At 40.7% G+C, this 24,317-nt stretch overlaps 1 pseudogene across 1 annotated transcript in view; it reads right to left on the reverse strand.

Moving 5' to 3' along the window:
* Window positions 1-20,563: 20,563 nt before the first annotated feature.
* The window catches only part of LOC147685061 (GTPase IMAP family member 4 pseudogene), a 90,883-nt pseudogene continuing 87,129 nt past the window's right edge, over window positions 20,564-24,317 (reverse strand). Inside the window, exon 3 of the transcript XR_015300673.1 lies at window positions 20,564-22,421. The product of XR_015300673.1 is annotated as a GTPase IMAP family member 4 pseudogene (transcript). The remainder of the gene's footprint in view (window positions 22,422-24,317) is intronic.

Below are 24,317 nucleotides of genomic sequence, written 5' to 3' on the forward strand. Positions count from 1 at the left end.
CCAGTGATTCCATCTCATGTTGTGGATACTAGCAGGTTTCTGTTTCAAATCGAATAAAAATGGGTCTTTAAACTCAAAACTGACAAGAGGGGTTTAAACGAAGATATTCCGTGAATATCTTTATGACGTGCGTAATCTGTCTAAGAAATGAGAGTCACATCATCTGAATAATATCTATCATACAAAGGAATATAGTATATGCACAGACTTGAGAATTACACTCCATAATTATAGCCCACAGAACGAATGGCTATATTTAATGGTAAATCAGGGGATATCTGCCCCGTTGAGTTTACTGCGAAGTAGTGTAGCACCAGTAGGTAGGGGGCATAAACTACATCTTCCATCGGCCCCGTTTAGCAACACGTGAATCGCATAACGTCAGGCGTGATGATGCCGGGATTTTGCCATCAAAAATTGGCACCCATTGTTACCACGATCCCGCAACATCAGGAGGCGGAGGGACATAAACTACATCTCCCATCAACCCCAATATGGAACACGTGACTACCGTAAACGCCACGCGTGGTGACGCCGGGACTTTGGTATCATTAAAATGGTGCCTACCTGTACCGCGGTACCTCCCCAAACGGCACAGAGGATGCCGGGAGTAGCGACGGAAAGGTAAGTGGTCCTTGACACAAGGCTCTCGATACAAAGACAGAGGCTACTGATCTGTAACCCCAGGCGGGCGCATATTAATATCGGTCCCGGGGTCTAGGCTGTGTGCGATACAAACTATCAGACTATCTCTGTAAAATGGGAGCGCTTCCCTGGGCAAATAGTATTTTCTCCACCTGTGCTTAAGACAATGGGTGAGAGCGAGAGTGAGAACACTTTCGGCATTAGGTCTTAGCTGTTAAGCCTATATGCGCGCTTTTTTTGTATAATAAGCTCTTGAGTTTACTACGAAATAGCGTAGCACCAGTAGGTAGGGGGCATAAACTACATCTTCCATCGGCTCCGTTTAGCAACATGTGCATCGCATAACATCAGGCGTGATGACGCCAGGATTTAGGCATCAAAAAATTGGCACCTATTGTTACCACGATCCCGGTACTAAGAAAATAGTGCAACATCAGGAGGCGGGGGGACATAAACTACATCACCCATCAACCCCAAAATAGAACACGTGACTATCGTAAACGCCAGGCGTGGTGGTGCCGGGACTTCGGTATCATAAAAATGGCGCCTACCTGTACAGCTGTACCTCCCCAAACGGCACAGAGGACGCCGGGAGTACCGACGGAAAGGTAAGCGGTTCTTGACACAAAGCTCTTGATACAAGGACAGAGGCTACTGAGCTGTAACCCCAGGCGGGGTGCATATTAATATCGGTCCCGGGGTCAGGGCTGGGCGCGATACAAACTATCCCAGACTATCTCTGTAAAATGTGAGCGCTTCCCTGGGCAATGTGGTGGCAAACAAAACAAATAGTATTTTCTCCACCTGTGCTTAAGGCAATGGGCGAGAGCGAGAGTGAGAGCACTTTCGGCATTAGGTGTTAGCTGTTAAGCTTATATGCGCGTTTTTTACATAATAAGCTCTGGAGATATAAATCAACATCAATTTTGAATGAATGGAGTAGAGTAAATTGATCACATAAGAAAATCTTCCCTTTCTGAAAACTACAGACTGGGTGTATACATTGTTGACGTTAAAAACTTTATTGACCGACAACGACTTGGGCTTGATTTATCTGTGTATGTATATGTTTCTTTATTTTTGTAGCGCAGGGCTCCACTTGCCTGAGCCGTGGCCAGGTGAGGCGTAGAGCGTACCTCCTACCACTAAGGTAAGCTGGGGTTGTTCTGGGAGTGGAAACTAATGTTCACTCAATGGGAATATGTAGCACACATACCAATTATGTGCTCTAAAAACAAACATGGTCTTGAGCCTTAAATTTTCTCTATCTAATATAATGTTATGCCTGTTTGTCGTTTTCTTTTTTAGCAAGGAGGACATGAACCAGTCAAGGGGACATCAGGTTAATTTGCAAGTAGGTAATGTAACAATTTTTTCATATTATTGCATCCAAAGACACCTCCACTTTTAATCTTTTGAGGGCACAAGCAGTAGCAAGATAACGGTCCTGAAGAATGCAGCCGGGCACCCAGGCGGGTCCATAGTCTGCAGAAACATGTTGACCTCATAAGATCACTAATAGTAGACATTTGTTTTTCTACTATATCTTTGCACACTTTTTTAGCTTTGGAACATTAGGAGATATTCAATAAAGTTTTTTCTCTCCTTTTTCTCCAATTATATATCCCTTCACGTTTCACACCACTACTATCATCATTTATATGCACTGCTTTTTATTCAGTTTTCACGGTTAACAGCCTTATACCTAACAACACACTAGGGCAACCGCTATTTTCAACATCAAGTGGTTGTAGGATCACTCTCCTTGGTATGATGAACAGGGCGGAACCAATCGAAAACTGATGGGTACCTTCACAAATGTGGAGATATCCTTGGGCACTTGATTGATTTTTCTTTTGTGCATTGTTGTCTTTCTTTGAATGTCAGGCCTAATTTAATAGTTTTTCCTTTTCTCAGACCTACAATCACTTGTTTGTGTATTTACAGTTCATATGGGGACTGTGATTGTACGTGGTCTTTAAACATTCCCTAGGGGCCCCTCTTTAAAATGTTTGTAACATATCTTTCTGGTCCAAACGGTTGGTAGGATACACACTTCCAATCTTTTGTAAATTTGGTCAAAAGTCAATATGGGTGGGTGGTGCCCGTGGAGTTGAACCCCCCGTACTTGGGGTTTTGGAACAGAACTATTGAACGAACTGTTCCCTCGAGAACAGCGTCTCTCCAGAGCACTCTATGGTGTGTTCAATGATTTGTTCGAAACATGTAAATAAAGTTCGATGTATGCTTTTATTTGTTCATTTCTAGTTCATCACATGATTATTCTCATGGTCTTTTAACATGTGGCCCAGTGGTTCAATGCATTTCGGGCTTTAGCCCTTCCTCAGGGGCCGTGTAAATTTCTGTAAAGTAACCAAGTACAGTTTCAAAAGAAAAATCATTTCCATGTATTATTTATGCAACTTTATACATATTACAACATATGTGGTCATGCAAAAGGCAGAAGGGATGGAGTCATCAGTGTGAATCATAGTAAATCTGCTTACAAGGAAAGAAAGGGTTGTGGGTGACTTTATATCATGCACAAAATTTTGTGAAAATGAAATTTTGTAAACATTCCCATGGTATCTATCCATTTGTGGGTAAAGGTGAAACTCGTGTGGGTTTCGAAATGATTAACACCCGCGTAAGTGCATGCATGCGCTGATAATGAGATAATCAAACCTGTTTGTGACACTGTATCAGGGTACTTTCACAATAATAGACGAACCTACAAAACGGAGTAAAGTATGTTAGTACACTTGTATACGCGGTAGCGGGGTTGCTACGTTGTATCCATAGTGTTACCTAATTCTTCGAGAAGGTTACAGGGCTTACCGAAAGGCTGGTGATCTCGGAGTGTTCCGCGTTCGTCAGTTCAAAAGCGTTAAAAGCTGACTGTGTACCGCCTTGTAAATAAATGTACCGGGTCGCCAAGTTTGTAATGGGTGTTCCAATAGGTGGGCGTTTGATCACGTGTCGAGACACGAGTGATCTGTGTAATGATAGGTGGACTTGTGGTCACGTGTCAAAACAAAAGAAAGTCAGTGTGAACTTAAAAGTGGACGTGCAGAGTGTCGGTTTCGATAGTTTCTGTTAGTTAATGATATATCGTGTGAAATAGTAACAGGAAGATGTAATCACAGGTGACACTTAATGGTGAAATGGAATGTGCAGGGACGGTAAAAGCATAGTATAATTATGTATTAACGAAATATAAAACAGTAAAAAAAACAGTAAAAATATTTGTATGCAGTTAACTTTCATATTCCATAGGATATCGGATCAATTCAATAGTCTATAAATAGCAACTAAATTCCAAACATTCATTTAACCCTCTTGGAGCTGTCAAAGATAATCTATTTATCCAATAAAGTTCTCTCCTTAAGAGATGTTGTTCATTGACTCTTCCTGGTAGTACGGGTACTGTTTCCAAAATGCAAAACTTGAGTTGACTGGGATTATGTTGATGGTCATTGAAATGTACAGCGACTGTGGATTTTGTTGATTTTACTCTGATATTACTACGATGTTCTGTTAGTCGAGTTTGGATTTTCCTAGATGTTTTACCCACATAGGGGAGTCCACAGGGGCATTTCAACATGTAGACCAGATTGGTACTGTCGCAGGTACCATTCACTCTAAGTTTGATTTTCATTCCACTCGTTGGATGATTGATTTCATTCCCTTTGATGATTGAATTACAATTCCCGCAGTTGTGGCAGGCCAGAGTGCCTTTATATGTTTTTGGAGAATCTGTAGGTTTGTGCTTCAACAGTTCCTTTAGGTTTCTAGTTCTTTCATAAGCAAACCTGGGATTTGATGAAAAAATGCCATTGAAATCCTCTTCAAGGGCCAATAACGGCCAATGTTTTAAAATGACTCTTTTGATGTTGTGGCCTCTTGTGGAATATTTGGAGATAAACACTGATCTCCGCTCTTCCCTTTAGCTAGACGGTGTTAATAGTTGTTGTCTATTCATTGATTTTATTCTGTCTACAGCAAGTTCCAACGTGGCTTCTGGGTATCCACGATCCTTAAATTTTTTGATGGTGTTGTCTTTTTGTTGGTCGTACATATCCTGAGAGGAGGCAATGCGTTTTACGCGTATTAGTTGAGAGAATGGAAGATGATTTTTTAATGATGGTTGATGGAAGCTCTGATAATGTAATAGATTGTTTTCATCAGTTGGTTTCTGGAATACGGTGGTGTGTATTTTATCTTGTTCTTTGATGATCAAAACATCTAAAAAGGACAGCTGTTTGTCATTATAATTGTGTGTGAATTGGATTCGGTCGTTGATGCTGTTAAGTTCCTGAATGGCTGACACCAATTGATTATTTGATCCGTTCCAGAGTATAAAAATGTCATCGATGTATCTTTTGTACAGTATGAGATTGTCTTTCCATATTTGGTTGGTTAAGATGTGTTTTGTTTCAAAATGATTCATGAAAATGTTAGCATATGCCGGGCGGCACAATTTCCCATGGAAGTACCGTTACACTGAGCAAAGAATTAATTTTTCCATTCAAAGTAACTGTGAAATAATGTACAAGTTCAACACAAGCCAACATTAAACAACTCTTATACATGTCTAAACGTATCGTCAATCAACGGGTTTATGCCAGCACCCTAATAAAATACCACAATGCACAGCGAATTCCACGAGGCCTAGGGATATCACTAAAATCAACCTTGTGCAAGAACAACGCACGGTTCACAGAGAAACGGTTCGCAATACTTAATAAGTGTTCTCTAGACCTCATATTACTAATCATAGAAGAACTCGCAAAACTCATTGAAGATCTTAATAAAGAAACGGCATTACTCAAAGATGAATTGAACACTATGTTATCTAAGGAAGAATGGGACCAAGTGATCACGGACATCAATACACAATTGGATGTTTATACGAAGGAGATCAATGATCGCAAAATCAGAAAGTTGAAAAGAGACACTACTGATTATCGTACAGGAGAGGTTTACAATAGGGCAGACATATATGTCCGTCGACGCCAACAAAAATCTCAATACAAATCATCAGATGAAACAGCATCAGATGATTCCCAATCAAACAGGAGAGTCCCTATGTCATCAAGAAACACTCAAAGACCAAGAGAGGAAACCCAAACATCGTATACCAGCGGACAACAAAAGACCACTTCTTCAACCGCCGCTACTTCTTTAATCGTCACAACTTCTCTTTTAGAGAGAGGCCATGGACGCCCAAAAGAACCAGGAGGGTGAGAAGCAGGAGCAGGAAGAGGTCAATCATCAGAAAGTGTAGCACAAAACACCAGGAGTCACAGAACTTAGTCATCAATATTTCCAGCCACAACATCACGAAGTTCCAATTGCAAAATTTACAAAAGGGCACATCTTTCGTGCCGACTTATCATTCCAACGTACTAGAAACACAGATCTGTGTTTACAAATTCCTAAGGAACTTACGTTTGAGACACTTTTTTACCAACGTAGTAGAAAGACCAATCACGGGACCAGACACAGAACCGGATAAACTGATGGGACTCAGGAATCCTAGCCAATTTATACCACCGGTGAGTCACAAGGTTCTTGACGCATTTGAAAAAGTGGTCAACCAAGACATCATGAAGATCTTCAAGGCACCTAGATAAAAAAAAAAACAATATCACACAGAAAGAGAGGCAGGCCATTCAAAGTTTGGCAGAAAACAAAAACATAACAATACGACAGACCGATAAGGGAGGCGCCCTTATAATCATGGATACGGTTTTTTACGACAGAAACGTCGATGATCATGTCAAAGATGAAAACACATATATGAGATTGAGGGGAGATCCAACAAAAGAATACAAGAACATTCTTACGACAATCATCAGCAAAGCCATTGATTCAGGAACCATCGGAAACAAAGAAAAAGATTACTTGATCAAACAGAATCCATCCATACCCTACATCTACATGATTCCAAAAATACACAAACACCCTACAGTTCCTCCATTTCGTCCAATCGTTTCCAAAATCAACTCCATCCATGAACCCGTAGGAAAATTCATCGATAAACATCTGCAACCACTAGTACAACAAATCCCGACTTACATAAAAGATACCACCCACTTTTTAAATATCTTGGAAGCACACAAGACCTCATTTACATCTGAGATGATCCTAACAAGTATTGATGTGAAGTCATTATACACCTCAATTCCCCACGACTTGGGCTTAACAGCATTGGAGAATATTTTACTCAACAGTGAAATGGAAGAAGACTTGAAATTACTAATCATGGAACTAATGCATTTCACAATATTTCACAGTTACTTTGAATGGAAAAGTGAATTCTTTGCTCAGTGTAACGGTACTTCCATGGGAAATTGTGCCGCCCCGGCATATGCTAACATTTTCATGAATCATTTTGAAACAGAACACATCTTAACCAACCAAATATGGAAAGATAATCTCATACTGTACAAAAGATACATCGATGACATTTTTATACTCTGGAAAGGATCAAATAATCAATTGGTGTCAGCCATTCAGGAACTTAACAGCATCAACGACCGAATCCAATTCACACACAATATCAATGACAAACAGCTGTCCTTTTTAGATGTTTTGATAATCAAAGAACAAGATAAAATACACACCACCGTATTCCAGAAACCAACTGATAAAAACAATCTATTACATTATCAGAGCTTCCATCAACCTTCATTAAAAAATCATCTTCCATTCTCTCAACTAATACGCGTAAAACGCATTGCCTCCTCTCAGGATATGTATGACCAACAAAAAGACAACACCAGATCAACACAAGATCATAAACTATCCTGGGGCCCCGCAGTTTCCAAAAAGAAGGGCGAAGCAACACGGGTAAATGCGGCCATACTTGGCTTTGCAAAAAAAATCGTGAACTGCCCAACGGCCGCTTTGCTCAAATTATATCAGGCAAAAAGTGTCGCCGTCGCCTGCTATGGAAGCGAGCTCTGGGGCTACTGCAAGATAAAGGACCTAGAGGTTACAGAAAATAATGTCATGAAAAAGATACTGAGGCTGCCAAGGGGTATCGGGAATTTTTCTGTACACGAGGAGTTGGGGGTTCCCCACTTAAGTGATAGAATAGCAGTAAACCTGGTTCTGTGCTGGCTGAATTGTTGGCTCAATACCGAGATTCCGCTCACTCACGCTATATTGAAAGAAGCCTTAACACAAGATGGGAGGTTTAAAGTCCCGTGGTTGAAGTATATAAAGGACTGTTTGACGGCAATTGGCCGACCTGAGTTGTTTTTTGCTCCCAACTTGATCACAAAACCCGACGTTATCTTGGTAAAAAATGCCATATTATTACTAAGATGTACAGACAGAGAAGAGGTTGAGATACAGACGGTCAGTGTCAGGAAACACCTACTACTTAAAACCTGCCCACGAATGGAACCTTATCTGTCATGGCCTATGACTGGCTACGAACGTTTTCTGCTAATAAGGTTCCGTTTTGACCTATTTCATCTCCTACTGGCGGTTCCAAGTGGGGCTCAACGGGGTGAAGTGTTGCCAGCTTGTGGCTGCGACGGGAAGTCTCCTCAAGACCTGGCACACTTTCTTTTTATTTGCCCTTATTACACTATACCACGGAAACTATATCTTAAACCGTGCCTCAAAAAATGAATTTTGCACAAATCAAACCTGCACTTTACTACCACCAATTACTGAACTGTGATTGCACTTTATTTGTCTGTAACTTTTTTTAAAAAGCCATCTCCTTCAGGAAAAGTATGGATAGTTAATTATGCTGTGAATGTTTTAGGTATTTTTTAATCAATATAGTAATTTATGTTTTTAATACACACCTAATATTGATCATGCTCATAGTGCCCGTTGCTCTCCTTTTTCTACCTTGTACTGTAGGTTGTGTCTCTTATATGTTACATGAAATGAATTGCTTGGATTGTTTTTAACTGTTTACTTATGAGTTGTACTGCCACAACTGCGGGAATTGTAATTCAATCATCAAAGGGAATGAAATCAATCATCCATCGAGTGGCATGAAAATCAAACTTAGAGTGAATGGTACCTGCGACAGTACCAATCTGGTCTACATGTTGAAATGCCCCTGTGGACTCCCCTATGTGGGTAAAACATCTAGGAAAATCAAAACTCGACTAACAGAACATCGTAGTAATATCAGAGTAAAATCAACAAAATCCACAGTCGCTGTACATTTCAATGACCATCAACATAATCCCAGCCAACTCAAGTTTTGCATTTTGGAAACAGTACCCGTACTACCAGGAAGAGACAATGAACAACATCTCTTAAGGAGAGAACTTTATTGGATAAATAGATTATCTTCGACAGCTCCAAGAGGGTTAAATGAATGTTTGGAATTTAGTTGCTATTTATAGACTATTGAATTGATCCGATATCCTATGGAATATGAAAGTTAACTGCATACAATTACTTTTAATGTTTTATTTTACTGTTTTATATTTCGTTAATACATAATCATACTATGCTGTTACCGTCCCTGCACATTCTATTTCACCATTAAGTGTCACCTGTGATTACATCTTCCTGTTACTATTTCACACGATATATCATTAAATAACAGAAACTATCGAAACCGACACTCTGCACATCCACTTTTAAGTTCACACGGACTTTCTTTTGTTTTGACACGTGACCACAAGTCCACCTATCATTACACAGATCACTCGCGTCTCGACACGTGATCAAACGCCCACCTATCGGAACACCCATTACAAACTTGGTGACCCGGTACATTTATTTACAAGGCGGCACACAGTCAGTGTTTAACGCTTTTGAACTGACGAACACGGAACACGCCGAGATCACCAGCCTTTCGGTAAGCCCTGTAACCTTCTCGAAGAATTAGGTAACACTATGGATACAACGTAGCAACCCCGCTACCGCGTATACAAGTGTACTAACATACTTTACTCTGTTTTGTAGGTTCGTCTATTATTGTGAAAGTACCCTGATACAGTGTCACAAACAGGTTTGATTATCTCATTATCAGCGCATGCATGCACTTACGCGGGTGTTAAGCACTTCGAAACCCACACGAATTTCACCTTTACCCACAACAGGATAGATACCATGAGAATGTTTACAAAATTTCGTTTTCACAAAATTTCGTGCATGATATAAACTCACCCACAACCCTTTCTTTCCTTGTAAGCAGATTTACTATGATTCACACTGATGACTCCATCCCTTCTGCCTTTTGCATGACCACATATGTTGTAATATGTATAAAGTTGCATGAATAATACATGGAAATTATTTTTCTTTTGAAACTGTACTTGGTTACTTTACAGAAATTTGCACGGCCCCTGAGGAAGGGCTAAAGCCCGAAATGCATTGGGCCACCGGGCCACATGTTAAAAGACCATGAGAATAGTCATGTGATGAACTAGAAATGAACAAATAAAAGCATACATCGAACTTTATTTACATGTTTCGAACAAATCATTGAACACAACATAGAGTGCTCTGGAGAGACAATGTTCTCGAGGGAACAGTGCGTTCAATAGTTCTGTAAAATATCTTTAACCTGTCTGATACGACGGGTATTGTCCACCTATTTAAGACCATAGTTTCTGGACTGTTAAGCACCTTTCAGACAGTCCTCCGAGTTGTTCCTAACTTTATACACTCCATATTCTGAAGCATTTTTGAAGTGTTTATGCTGATCTTGTTTCTAATAGCAGGTAGCCTGATAATCTATTTTCTGCTACGCAATGGACGTCCCAGTCACCAAGGCGATGGAACGCATGATCCTGGAGCGCTGATGCCGTGATCGCATGGTACTCCATCTGGACACACCTTGTCTTAGAGAACTGAGCGAGTCTTGGTTCTTGTTACTTAGACCAGTCTGGATCAACTGTATTCTGCCTGTCCTCCAATGCCTGTTATGTGGACAAGAATGCGTGTTGGATCTCTGTCTAACACTTCCAACAATTGCGCCACCGGACGTCGATACTTTACTGGACCCAATAACGGCCCATGTTCTGCAGTGTCCTCAGAGTATTATGATGTTGATGTCTGCAATCTTAGAGCCACCACAGGATGCTTTAGCTGCTGACGGGAAGGATACCGGCTCCTCAACAGATTCTCAGGCCTTTGATGACACTAGTACATTCACAGCAATGGCTATGGTGAATATGGAGTAAAATCTGAGCTCGATTGACCTGGTCTGTGAGGTGTTGCAGGGACCGTCATCTTCGATTGCAGGCATCAGTAATGTTGCATCTCCTAGCCAGTACACATAAACATTTGGCCTCGTTGGCTCATCTTGTTCTGGGAAAATTTGCCCTTTTCAAAAAAACAACCACATTTGGAATTTTAAACAAATAGCACTTTTTTTGCTAAGCTGCATGGCTTTCAGTCTCTCATTGTTCGGACTATATATATAAACGTATTTAGTACAGACTTCTATTGCATGCGCTATTTTCATTTTAGCTTTTTAAGGAAAAATTTACACTTTTGCGTACTACTTTTTATGGACTTATTAATAGTTGCGTACCATGTTTAGCAGTATGTAGAATTTTTTAGTATGTCATCCAGTCGGATGAAGAGTGGGTGTTATGTTCCATATAGGTACTCCAATATAAGTTCAGGTAGTCACCTCAATTTTCACCTATATTCTTCCTACCATTACACTGCATTACAGTGTTTAGTACTGACCTTTTACCTAGTTAAGGGAATGTCCAAAGAGGACATGGGGTTTTCTCCATTAAGATTAAGCCCCATTCATTATGCATGAGGATTCTTGGAATCAACCAGGGCAGCAGGCCTACCATCTCCTGCATGATAACTATGTATAAGGGTAATTCCTTCTGTAATCCTAGTCAGATATCACACAGCAAGGTATATCCCCAGGGGGTAGAACATTGTTTATATATACACCATATATTGCTGAGATAGTCAGAGTAGAAAAAGACTTCCAAGCCGACACACTGACATGAGATCCTAAGGCTCCTGCACGCATACACTCCAGTTCGCAGTGCTCTGACATGGCTTGAAGGGTATCCATCTCAAGACCAAGACAGGGTCCCACAGTCTCTCACTTCAGGTAATGGGGGTGACTTTATCCTAGAGGGATTCTTGGCTTCACACTCACATACATGCTAGGTTCACTTAGGTACGTCTAGTTAGGGTGTCATCATAGGAGTACGCACTTTACTGTCATGTACATTATAGACTTGCCTGTATACATTGTTTTAGCACAATGGTAGAAATCTACCATCCTTTTACTCTGTTAGTGCTTATAATCATTGGGGGGCATGGCTTGCGCGCCGGAGAGCGAGGACGGCTTTCCCATAGGCTCCGCGAAGGACAAATTCCCCGAATGCCGTAGAGTCTCATTAATCAACTATTTGGAGGTTTAATGGGCATGGGGGAGCGGCGGAAGGTGTCCTAATCAAGAGGAGACCGCTGGAAGTCCTGGTTATGCCGTTTTTCAAAGCTTTTACGAAACAGTAATTTTGCTTCAGTCTTCCGCTTCGGGTGGCCGCCATTTTGGATTGCCGAGTCCGTGTTTCTCTCTTCATGGCGGTTTCTAAACCTTTAATGTACTCCGCACTGCTGCTGTAATTAATACCTCATCCCATACACAAGTTGGCTTCATCAACCTTCAATGACTCTGGGGATTCGCCTGCGATCTAGCCTGTGTGTTGCTTTTTAAGATTATGCCTGTCTCCTCTTGCCTGTGTTAGGATTCATGGCCGCCATTTTAGGTTTCATGATGCGCAGTGTAATATGCTGTTTTTTGGCCTCTCCTCCCTCAATTGAGTCCTGAAGTGAAGCATGCCTCATTATTTTTATCCTTTAACCTGTGTTGCATCACTCTAGACGCTCTCTGAGATTTTTCCTTCATTTTTGCTGGATATCTCTGCGGGATCTCTATCTTTTAACCAAAATCGAAGGTTACATCGTCCACTTGCGTACATGTACTTTATTTTCTATTACCAACGTGCTTGTTTTTAATATATCTACAGCTGCTGTTCGTTTTGCTACATCAAGGGTCACGTAGACAGTATAGGCATTTTGCTTGTTATATATAGTGAGTGCCTGTTAGTGTCTAGTGTTGCCTTCCCTTGCGCACTTCCTTACGCTAACAACATGTCGCAAGACTCATCAACCTCCAAGCTATCTAATACAGGTGCTAATCCTAAAAGACCTAAAAAAGACCCGCCTTCCCCTAGCCAGTCTTCCCCAAATCCAGTACTGGACTCTATTTTAGAGGAGGTTAGAGGGTTTCAACCATTCATGACCGCCACCAATGAGAAGCTTCAACAGATTGAGGATCGATGGGTCATTATGGAGGGTAAAGTGCTGAATTTCGAACAACGTGTAAGTGCTATCCAGGATGTCTCTGTCAAGATACCTATGCTGGAGCAGGAAATCCACAAACTGAAACTACATACCGAGGATCTCGAAAATCGTAATTGTAGGAATAATCTACGCGTTTATGGTATTCCGGAAAATGTGGAATGTCCTGACGTGGTGGCTTTTATATGGAAATTCCTTCAAGATCTTTTGGACCTTCATCCTTCATCTCATCCTCTCAACATTCAGAGAGCCCATCGTCTAGGTCGTTTGAACTCTAATGCAACCAAACCACGTGGCATTAGGATGCTGTTTCTTGAGTTCACAGAACTGATGTCTGTCTTGAAGGCTGCCAGACTCAAACGTCGACTTCAATGGTCTGGTCACAACATCTTTATTTTCCAAGATCTCTCGTCAGCACGAATGCCAGACGCAAGGAATTTTTGAATCTTCGTCCACTTATGAGACAGTTGAATATTCAATACGGTATTCTCCATCTTTGTTTTTGCAAAATCACCCACAATGGTCGTACCCGCTCTTTTGATGATCCACAAAAACTCCACTCGTATTTGCAGAGTGTCTCTCCATCCAACATGGATACTGTTAACTAATTATTCTTCCCTTTCTGCTCTTCACTGTTGCTCTCTTTGGCTTCACTTTCATTTCTTTACACCGTCGTCTTATACTCAATGCTTCTCTTCTTGAGGTTCTGTTTCTACATCTTATGTTGTGTATTATGTCCTCTCCGTGGCAGCTTGTGGGGGTATGTTCCCTCTCTGGCGTATCTTCTTCCCTGATGTTTCGGTTGTTCTGCGCTTATCAGATCAGGTTTCTATGCCTTCATCTGCTTGCTTTTATCTTTTCTCTCTTTTCCTGTTCCTTCTCTTCCTTTTCTCTCTCTTGCTCTCTCCCTATTTGTGTTTATTGTTTGCTCGTTCTCTGTCTCTGGTACTCTCATCTTGAACAGTCTTTCCTTCATCAATTGCAGTCTCTGTGGTTGTTTGTTCCGATTCTAGTTGCAGTATACTTCAGAAATATGATTATGGTTGATGTTTCCTCTTCATGCGATTTATTTGTTTGCTATCTCTCTTTTTGTAGTTATCTCCTTGAAGTGTGTCATCTCCATTTGTCGCCCATCCTCCCTCCTTACCAAGATGTGTAACTTTGTCTCGTGGAATGTCAGAGGTCTTGGTAACCCCGTTAAGCGTCAGAAGGTATTGTCTCATCTATCGAAACTTAATTCACAAGTTGTTTTTCTCCAGGAAACACATTGTTCAGATGTTGAATCTATTAAGCTGAAACGACATTGGGTGAGTCAGCTTGTGTTTTCACCTACTGTTAATAAAAAAGGGGGGGTAGCTATTTTATTTCATAAAACTTTAAATGTACAAATTGTTTCCCCTCAGAATGATGATGAAGGACGATGGGCAATGGCTAAGGTTGTCATCCAGAACAAGAATCTGGTCCTGCTTAACATTTACGGCCCAGTAAGACCTGACCCCCAGTTCTGGAAAAAGATTAATATTCTTATTTCCTCTATTTATTGTCCTGATATTGTAATTGCTGGTGATTTTAACCAATGGTTAGACCCTTTCTCAGATAGACTCTCCTCTTCCAAATTTCAACCTAACAAGACTCATAAGAATTTCCAATCTGCCATTGCTGTTCGTCCTTTTTATGATTCATGGAAAATGTATAATCCTGACTTGTTAGAATATACGTTCTACTCGAATGTGCACCGCACCCACTCAAGAATTGATTACATTATGGTTAGTAAATCCCTACTTCCATCTATCCAAAAATCGACAATTGGCTCCATATTTATATCTGATCACGCTCCTGTTTACACCACCCTTGACCTCTCCCTCATCTCCTCTAAATTTAATCGCTGGAAATGTAATGCTTTTCTCCTGTCCGACACTGTTTTAATGAAAGAAGTTCAATTTTTTTGATGAATTCTTCTTATTTAATAACCCTTCTGACACTTCTATCTCTAATAATTGGGATGCTTTTAAGGCTGCCCTCAGGGCCTTTACTATATCTTATGTAGCCAAGAAAAAGAAACTCAATAGGCAAAAGTATGAAGAACAACTCCAAAAAATTAAAAAACTTGAACATGTTTATTTATCCTCTAAATCCTCCTCTGCCCTTTAGGACTTAATCCTGGCTAAAACAGACCTTAATAGAGTTATCACTAATGACTAATGAGGCATGTAATACCCTTCTTAAAATTAAATCCAAATTTCTTGGAGGTCAGAATAAGGCGGGGAAAATGCTGGCAAATTATGTAAAAATTAAATCAGAACGTAAAACTGTTGGCCCTATTTTTAATGATTCTATCAACAAATTAGTCTTATCTGACGAGGATATTGCAGAAGTGTTTCATAACTATTATCAATCCTTGTACACTGATGACACACACCCAACTGATGAATCTTTGTCTTCCTTCTTTGATGGTCTCCCCAGTCCCCCATCCCTTCCTAATAAGTCAGCCCTTCTGGAAAAGGACATCACCCTCTAGGAAATCACTCCGGCCATAAACTTCCTTAAAAAAGCTAAGGCGCCTGGTCCTGATGGCCTACCTAATGAATTTTATTCCACCTTTCATACTTTTTTTGCACCAAAATTACTGCAACTCTTTAACTCCTTAATTACAGCTGCTAAAGCTTCTGGATCCTTTTGACCGTATAAACTGGCAGTTTATATTTCATACCCTCCAATGGTTTGGTTTTGGTCCATCTTTCATTTCATTGGTTAAACTCCTGTATTCTTCTCCCTGTGCCAGTATTTTTGTTAATAATCAATTTTCTAGGTTTTTTTCTTTGTCTATCACTAATGACTAATGAGGCATGTAATACCCTTCTTAAAATTAAATCCAAATTTCTTGGAGGTCAGAATAAGGCGGGGAAAATGCTGGCAAATTATGTAAAAATTAAATCAGAACGTAAAACTGTTGGCCCTATTTTTAATGATTCTATCAACAAATTAGTCTCATCTGACGAGGATATTGCAGAAGTGTTTCATAACTATTATCAATCCTTGTACACTGATGACACACACCCAACTGATGAATCTTTGTCTTCCTTCTTTGATGGTCTCCCCAGTCCCCCATCCCTTCCTAATAAGTCAGCCCTTCTGGAAAAGGACATCACCCTCTAGGAAATCACTCCGGCCATAAACTTCCTTAAAAAAGCTAAGGCGCCCGGTCCTGATGGCCTACCTAATGAATTTTATTCCACCTTTCATACTTTTTTTGCACCAAAATTACTGCAACTCTTTAACTCCTTAATTACAGCGGCTAAAGCTTCTGGATCCTTTTGACCGTATAAACTGGCAGTTTATATTTCATACCCTCCAATGGTTTGGTTTTGGTCCATCTTTCATTTCATTGGTTAAACTCCTGTATTCTTCTCCCTGTGCCAGTATTTTTGTTAATAATCAATTTTCTAGGTTTTTTTCTTTGTCTAGGGGCACAAGACAAGGATGTCCTCTCTCCCCTTTATTATTTATTTTATGTCTTGAACCCTTTCTAGTACGGATTCGCTCCAATTCTAGCATTGCTGGCTTCAAACTCTCATCCACTGGCATTAAATTATCTGCGTATGCGGACGATGTTTTGGTCTATATGGCTGATCCCATCAACTCCCTACCACACTTTTTAGAGGAAGTGCGGTTGTATTCATCTGTCTCTGGTTATAAACTTAATTTATCTAAAACTGAGGTTTTGCCATTGAATCCTGTGTGCTATCAACATATGTTTAATAATACTGAATTTGCTTGGTGCCCTACCAAAATAAATACCTTGGAATATCGATTTCCACTTCATTGGCTGATACAATCAAATTTACTTTTGACTCCCTTGCTAAGAAAATTCAAGCCCTCCTCCAACTCTGGTCCCCCTTATTTTTATCCTGGTCAGGTAGATTAGATACGATTAAAATGATGATTACTCCTCATGTCCTTTATACCGTCTCCATGCTCCCTTTTAAAATTCCTATTTCTTATTTTTCTCGTATTAATTCCCTATGTACCAAATTCTTATGGAACAACAAACATCCTCGTATTGCCCTATACAAGCTATCTCGTCCTAAAAATGATGGTGGAGTCTGTTTTCCCAATTTTAGAATGTACCATTCAGCCTTTTTGATTAAACAATCCTTTTCATTAGCCTATGATTTTTCTGATAATCCTGTGCCTAGTTGAGTTTCTCTGGAACGTTCACTTCTAAAAGATTTTTCATTCCAACATAATGTCAAACTGCTCTTTTCTAGCCAAATACCCCATTTTAAAATACTCCCAAACACTGCTTTATGATACTTTCTCCTCCAACCTTTCTCCCTTTCAGTGTTTCTTATCTTCTGTTGTGTGGTATAACAAGTTTCTTAAGTACAAAGGCAAATCGTTCTACTTCAAATATTGGAAGAAAAAGGATATTCTGTTTGTACATCAATTTTTCACTGATAACTCCACAATTCCTTTCGAGGCGCTAAAAACACTATACCATTTGCCTTCCACGTTACTCCCTGAATATATCATCATCACATCCGCCATTAAATCACACTTATCCTCTCTCTCCCTACCTGATGTTTTTCCCCCTTATACTCCTACCACACAACTTTACCACTTATTCACTATTCAACAACCAAAGGCTGCTCTTGTTTATACAATCCTGGTATCAAGTGTTACGGATCTCCCTAAATCTCATACAGAGACTGCTTGGGAAGCTGATCTTGCTGTTTCCCTTCCTATTCAGCTATGTGATCGTTTATGGTCCAAATTGTTCAAAGTATCTGTTGCCGCTCTTATTACTCAATCCCTGTTTTTCATATATCATAGAGTTGTTGTTACTCCTGTTAGTATTACCAAGTTTGCTCCCTTATCCTCCCCACTATGTTGGTCCTGTTCTAAAGATTTAGGTACACTTAAACATCAGTTATTTGACTGCTCCTATGTTTTATCCTTCTGGAAGGAGGTTTGGAATATTTGCATGTCATTGTTTCACTGCACCACCCCATTCACACTCTTAAATGTTTTCTTAGGTTCTCTTTCTACTGATATTGACATTGTTTCTTCTTCTGCTAAATTACTGGACCTTTTTATCATTCTCGCCTTTAAAGTTATTCTAGCTTGTTGGAAGGATAATTCTAAAATTTCTGTACATACATGGTGGAATTTCATTTGTGATGAACATAGAATTGTTATTGCTTCTTCTTCCTCTGTCCCCCTGAAAATCAAATCTGATCTCCTTTGGCTTCTTTTACTACCTATCTCTCTTCCAAATCTCCTAGTTGATCGGCTCATTCCTATCCCCATAGGGTTTTAATTCTTTCCCCCTTCTTCTCTTTTCTTCTTTCTCCTGCTTTTTTTATTTTCTATCCCCCTTGCCTTTTCCTCTTTTCTTCCCCCCTTTACCTTTTACATTTCAATAACTTCATATGTTTTCTGATTGATGTTCACATGTTATTGCTGCAATCTGAATATGATTTGTCTATTGTTTTTCTTTTGCAAAAGTTTAATAAAAATCTCTTAAACAAAAAAAGTGCTTATAATCATTTATATCTGTTACTGTCTAGTGGTTGTTTCAGCACACCTATGTTACAGTAGAATGATGCTGATTCAATAAATGCTGATTGAAAAACGTCCTCACCGTTTATTCTGTGTATATCTCTGAGATGACGTGAGCACGAGTGACTGAGCAAAAAGTAGTACACTGTTTCCACGATCCAGGGGGATCAGTGTTGTCATGTTCGATAGTTGCCAAGAACTATTCTTTTCTTGGTAGGAGGGATTTCTAGTGGCACTGTGAGCTAGCTGGTATACAGGCTGACATATTTAGTAGGGGTTTCCAGAATCAGTCTCACTCCAATCCTACAGTATATGTTGTCTAAACGTGCAGATTCTATATTGGTTTATAGGAACTACACAACAGTACCTAGATTTGGAGATAAGGATAGTAAAACTTTGGGGCATATTCACAAGCCCATAGCATTACGAGTGCATTTCATTTTTTGATGCTCCAGTGGTGCTCTATGCAAGATGATATTTACAATTGCTACACTAAGCCATTCTGCGTGGCTTAACACAGCCTTGTGAATATGGGCCCACCGTTTTCTGTGGCAAAGGGGCATTCAATGGGTGTTGCTGTGGGTGTTCCTAGCAACACCCATGGCTGTTTGACACTGCTCCAAATTTACATGGATCTGTAAATCTGAGGGAGAACCAAAAACTACTGCTTTTCAAAAGGAGGTATAATGTAGCACAACAAGGAGAAATACTTTTATTTCTCCTTGTTTTCGGCTCTTACTATGTGTGCTGCGTTCTGCAGCACACATACAAGAAGCAAAAGGCCATTAATGATTGTTTTTGTGCAGGAAGGTGTCCCGTCCTGCACAAACACAATCATCCCTGCAATGCAGGCACCATTACATAATGGTGCAAGAATGCCTGAGTTGGAGCTAGGCAGCTTTTTTAGCGCCGGCGCAGGGGTGAGCATAGGGATGCGCTGTATTCTTGTTAATATCTGCATCCTTGCATTCTGCAAATGACAAAGCTTGGTGCAGCAAAATTACTTGTGCACCGCTCTGTGCTATCTTCATATAAATATGCCTCTATATTTACTATATATAATCTTTAACATTATAAAGGTAGTTGATACCCTGCACTCAATGCAACTGCAGGGTGATATTAAATAATCAGGGTGAGATTTATCAGGGAATTGCATTGCCCTTGCATCACGCAGAGTGTCGCTAGGGCAACGTAGTCCAAAAAGCAGATGTATCAAGCAACATAAGGCCATCTTGCGTGGCCCTACATCGCTTGGTAAATCTGGAGTAACACAAGGCAGGTAAGTTGCTGCCGTCCATTTCTCTGCCTTGGGAAGGCATTCCATGGATAGAGCATGGCTGTTCGCACTCAGCCACCCATAGATTTTGGCACATTTCCATATTTACCCACCCTATTAAACCTGGGAATGCATCAAAATGATGCGTCTTCCCAGGTGAGGCACAATGAGGCAAAATATATTTATTTCTCTTCATAGATTTCTCTTTCTAAGTATGCTGCATTCTGCAGCACAGTTAGAAAGAGGAAAACGCTTAAGACGATTGTTTATGTGCAGGAAGGTTTCCCTTCATGCACAAAAAAACCCTGCCTGTAACACAGGCAGACTTGCAGAATGGCGCAAGGGTGACTGCGTTGGCGCTAGGCAGCAGATTGTGCACCAGTGCAGGCAGATAGCAGGAGTGTGCTATACATTGATAAATATGGTGCATTACTGCCCCTCTCCCTTTCACACATTGCAGCGCACCACAGCAAGTTGATTTTCTGCATTTCGTTGATAAACCTGGCCCACAATGTCGTGGTAGAATACTGTTGCACCCATTGATAAAGTAACATAGAAAATAAGTGAGAAGTGGAGCATGTAAATACGGTTCAGTATGACATTATGCATGTAATTTTAAGTAGGCAGGCACAGAAAAGTAATTCCATTATAGTTATTGTTCCCCATGGAATCATGTAAAAAAAAGATATACAGTCAGGATTGTTTAAAAGACTTTAAGAAACAAAACAGTTGTCAGAATAGAGACTACATTCAATTGGAAAGGTAATCAAACGAAATGCATTTTCTCCAAATTATCCAAGCTGTATTGAGTATGTATACAAATCTTGTCTATGGCTACAATGAATTTAAAATAATACATTTTGCACTATAATTTTAGGAAAATTCATTTTGCACCAAACATAGCCTTTCACTGCACCATTTCTGTTTGTGATCATTAAATCACTATTTTATTTTTTAATGCTCTGCTTCTGTGTCCAGCCAATTCTGTCTGAGAGTTGGCAGACGTTTTCACATTATTAGGAATTCTCCTTTAAAATGTCTTTGCTCATTTGCTGTGCTGCTGAATAGTGCTGTTGGATGCTTTTCAGAACACAGATTAGTTTCCAATTGCAGTCGATGTTTTATGCTTTTGCGTGATAGTCTGGCTTCATTGTCCTCTGTGTTTCAAGTTTGTTTATTTTTACACAGTTACTTAAAAACATTTTAACGTTACAGAACTACAAATACAAATCATTGTTGTTCACCAATAAAACTGTTGGTACACATAATAACAATGCAATGCAGTGCTTACGTAGCTAGTATAAAAATGGCTGATAAAAAAGATTCAATATGCACCATTGATGTATGACAGTGAGATCGAGAGTACTTGAAGTGTGCAGTACACTACAACATGACTAGTATAAAAATTAGTTGATAAAACTATCAGTGTGCTCCATTTGTATATGCCATTAAAAGCAGGCGATTTCTTATCCACTGACGGTATTTACCTGTACTTTTAAAATATTATAATTCCGTCATAACTGTTCAATAAATTACTTTCATCGTGATTATTTTTCTGTATGGTGGTGACTCACCAGAATCTGAGACCACGTAGTGTAATGCCTATTCTAACTTCGATATTTAATGAATACTTAATTTGTACTGTTCATTCCTGAATTCTTCTTGAACATCTCTTCAAACGATTGTCTTTGTTTTTCTCCTTTCACTGTAAGTGGTTCACTCATTTGAACCGTGATTTCTAGATCTCCTCTCTAGTCAATATCTTCTTTCCATCTTCAATGATTAAATTGTTTAGTGTTGTTCTTATTTAAATAACCTTTCATTAGTTCCTCTTCCCTAATATTAGCCTCTTCCTGCAACTTCTTTAACTTCTCCTCAAACTGTTGCTTTAGTTTTTCTTGCGCTATCTCAAGTGGGTTTCGATTTTGTCTTCGTCGCTCCTCTAGTTTCTCCAAGTGGATCTTCTCAGCTTGGTCATACATCTGACTTGTGTAGCAGGTCCAGTTGTTCTGCTTCACCATCCTCTCAATCATGGTGAGAAGCTCAGTGGCCTGTGCCTTTCGTTCTTCTGGGGAGGCTCTGTTGTTAAAGGCACAGTACCGGTTTGCACATTTCTGAATGAGACCCTTCAGTTCTGCGCTGTCTGAAGTTCCAACATATTCTTGTATGGGCACATCTTCCAAGTCATCTTTTCTTGTGAACAAGACCACCATGTACCTCGCTGCCCGATCTCCAAAAGTATCTTGGATTCTCTGAATGGTCTTCTTCTCTTCCTCTGTAAATCGGCCGATCCTCACCACCAGCACAATGGCGTGGGCACCTGAAGGAGAGAAGCTGAAACATGTTCTGGCCTCTTGAATAACCTGTTCAGGAGAACATTCCATATCAAAGATGCCTGGGGTGTCAATAACTACTACATTCATCCCTCTCCAGTTAATTGTCTCTTTCATATATGTCTTCTCTGTCCCTGAAAAGGCTCTTGAATTAAACTTTTGTTGACCTATAATGGTATTAGCCGATGTGCTTTTGCCAGCTCCAGATATTCCCACAAGGACCAGTCTCACTTCTGATTCCACACCATTTAGGTGGATAACTGTTTGATCTGTTAAGAAATAACAAATGTATACAATTGTGAAAGCATAAACTGTATATGGACATTTTAACTTCAGATATTGTAGTAGCACTTTTGGAATTTTGAAACTAGCACACATTTTACAAAAATTTGCATAATGCTGCATTGAAATCTCTGGAGATCTGCAATGTGGAGATTGTGAATTCTTCGCTGTATTGCAATACCGGACAATTCAAGTGCAACCACTAACACAGAGGGCAGATCTTGTTGTAATGGCCACCATATTTGCACAGATTCTTCTCGAAGAGACACTATGTGAGACATTGAGACAGTGTGAGGCCTGAAAAGTATGTCCACTGTGAAAACGAGTGACAGGAGATGCGTTTTAGAGGCACAGCAAGAGGTGTAAAAAACATTGTAGACACGTACTCTGGTAAGAGGTAATTTGAGCTGTGTGTGAAATCGAGTTTGCACCCACTTCATTGGAAAATACATTCACTGCATGCACAGGTAAACGTTCAGCAACCTGATGGAGGAGAAGCAAGCAGAGCAAGCAGCATTTTAAAATATTTGCAAATTGCAATTTGAATTTGTGTCCCGGTATCCGGACTGCAGCACTAGCTGCGCATTCATCTGGTGACTCACCCCACTCCTGGGATTTCTCCTAACCTCCCCGGTCCACCGCGAGCCTCGCTCGTTTGAGGTGGAGGGAGTTCTTCACCTATGCCTAACTCTTTTGACACTTCCGGCTGGGGCGCGAGAACGCGGTCTAGTGGCAAGCCGCTTCTCTCCCCATAAAACCGGATGTGTTTGCCGTGGCGCAGCGGACGGGCTCTACTTGCTGGTAGGCTTCCTAGCTTACAGACAGTGCGATTTAGGCACTCCTGTATTGTCATTTTAAAATATTTGCAAATTGCAATTTTAATTTGTGTCACGGTATCCAGACGGCAGAGCTAGCTGCGCATTCATCTGGTTACTCACCCACTCTTGGGATTTCTCCTAACCTCCCCGGTCCACCGCGAGCCTCGCTCGTTTGATGTGGAGGGAGTTCTTCACCTATCCCTAACTCTTTTGACACTTCCGGCTGGGGCGCGAGAACGCGATCTAGTGGCAAGCAGCTTTTCTCCCCATAAAACCGGATGTTTTTGCCGTCGCGCAGCGGACGGGCGCAGCAGGCGCGCCGACTGCGCGTCGAAGGCGCACCTAAGGCAAGAACGTCTGCGCCCGTCCGGGACAGACCGGGGCTAGGGGCCAGCCACCATGCCCGACCTTTAACTTACTCAGCTGACAGGCTGAAATCTCTGCAGCCCGCTCTGGGGATAGACCCGGCCCTACTCCATTCCTTAGAGCAGCAGGGACTCCTATACCTATTATCTAGCTCTTCCACATCGATGCCCCCACAGCCTCACACCGGAATACCCATTGCCACCACCCTATCCATCAAAACGGCAGCAGAGCCTACGCCTCTTATGAACAGGGAACATGACCTATCTGTTTTTTACCTCAATACTCGCTCTCTGGGAAAACATCAGCTAGAGCTATTTTCCCTAATCGATACACACAAGCCGGATATTCTGTTTTTAACTGAAACATGGCTCTCCCCTGATTCCTCCCCGGACATCTTGGCTGCTATTCCCGAACCTTATTACTTGCTCCACCTTGATAGGGATACAGGCAAAGTGGGCGGTGGAGTAGCTGCCATAATTCACAAAAAGCTTCAATTTACCATGCTGACCACCACTCAAATAGCGCACACAGAAATCCTTACAATTAAAATAGAAGCCCAATCCTCCTCCCTTGCCTGTATAGTCTTCTATCGACCACCTCTATACCTGCCTTCTTTTCCACGGGACTTTGGCGACCTAATTGCCAAAATGGTGATCAATCATTCAAGAGTACTGATAGTCGGTGATTTTAATTACTGGC

Source organism: Lissotriton vulgaris, chromosome 10 (genome assembly GCF_964263255.1).
Source record: "Lissotriton vulgaris chromosome 10, aLisVul1.2, whole genome shotgun sequence".
Lineage (NCBI taxonomy): Eukaryota > Metazoa > Chordata > Amphibia > Caudata > Salamandridae > Lissotriton > Lissotriton vulgaris.